The following is a 1,488-nucleotide window of genomic DNA, read 5'->3' as shown; positions in this document are numbered from 1 at the left end:
CAGCATATGTACAAGTATGATTTGATACAATCGATGCGTGGATTGTTATGAGTTGTAAGAGCCCCTAATAAAATTATTTATTTAAAAGAAACTCATTTTGGATTATTAGAATTTAGCAAATATTTTTGAGTGCTGGCTTTGTGTTAGCTTTTAAGGACAAGAAACAAATCTTTGACCTGAACTCTCCCTCAAGAAGTATCCATTCTAGTGAGAGAGGATGATGAGATTAATAAGATTATACAAAAAAAAGGGCACAGTGTGATGTAGTTATGCACACTATATAAAAGATAAAGCAGAAAAGAGGGTGCAAGCTTGACATGGGCAGATCAATATTTCTTACATAGGCTAGTGAAGTTAATTACATGATAAAATATAGGACTATTTATGGAAGAGTACGTCAGGAACAGAGAACTGTACTAAATTGAGAATATGCCCAGAGTGTTGAAGAATATCAAAGGCATAGTGTGCTTGGGGCTCATGAAGTGATCTGAAAGAAGTAAGGGTTCAGATGAGAGATGTAGTTAAAGGCTAGATCACACAACGACTTTTAGTTAATGATACATAGACTGTGGAGTCACTGCATGTTGCAGATGGTTAAAATATACAGCGGAAAACCTGAAGATTGGAGGTTCAAGTCCATCCAGAGGCTCCTGGATAAAAAGGACAACCTCTGAAAGACCATTCAAACATATTCAGAGATATGATGCTGTGAGGATCCATGATTATCAGAATTATTTAAAGTGTGTTATAAAATTCTCATTAAAATGAAATTGAAATAATTTTAAATAAGACAAACAAAATCCAAATAAACACACTTTACATCTGACAGAGTAAGAAACAAAATAGACTCACTGCCATCGCTGACTCGTGACTCCCTGTGGTTTTCTGAAACAATCATTGTTTACAGGAGGAGAAATCCCAGTCTTTCTCCTACAGAACTGCTGGTGGTTTCAACTGCCAACCATGCAGATCTCAGTCCAATGCACAGCCATTACCCCAGCAGGGCTCCTTTCTGTAAGAGTAGTGTTTACTAACTTAAAACAAATAGACATGATTGCTTGAAATTTTTAAAGAGTTGGAATTTGCCTTTGAAAGATTTACCTCGAAGAGCTCATGATCCTTTGCATCACCACCACCACCAACAAAACACACACACACACACACACACACACACACACCTTTTTAAAAATACATCTATAGATTTAGACTTAGACTTGAAGTAGACATAACAGACTTTTTAAGACAACCTCTAATACAAATACCATCCTTGCAAGCAATAAAGAAATCTTCACTACTCAGAAGGACATTGGGCCTCCACTCAAGTACTCCCTCAACGCAAGTATACTTTCTTCTATTAAATTGGCATTCGATGATGCTCACCTTCACGACACAACCACTGAAGACAAATGGGTGCATAAGCAAATGTGACGAAGAAAGCTGATGGTGCCCGGCTATCAAAAAGTATAGCGTCTGGGGTCTTAAAGGCTT

Source organism: Echinops telfairi, unplaced genomic scaffold (assembly GCF_000313985.2).
Source record: "Echinops telfairi isolate 266 unplaced genomic scaffold, ASM31398v2 ScPeMD7_16;HRSCAF=60, whole genome shotgun sequence".
Taxonomy (NCBI): Eukaryota; Metazoa; Chordata; class Mammalia; order Afrosoricida; family Tenrecidae; genus Echinops; species Echinops telfairi.
Note: the sequence above shows the minus strand (reverse complement) of the source record.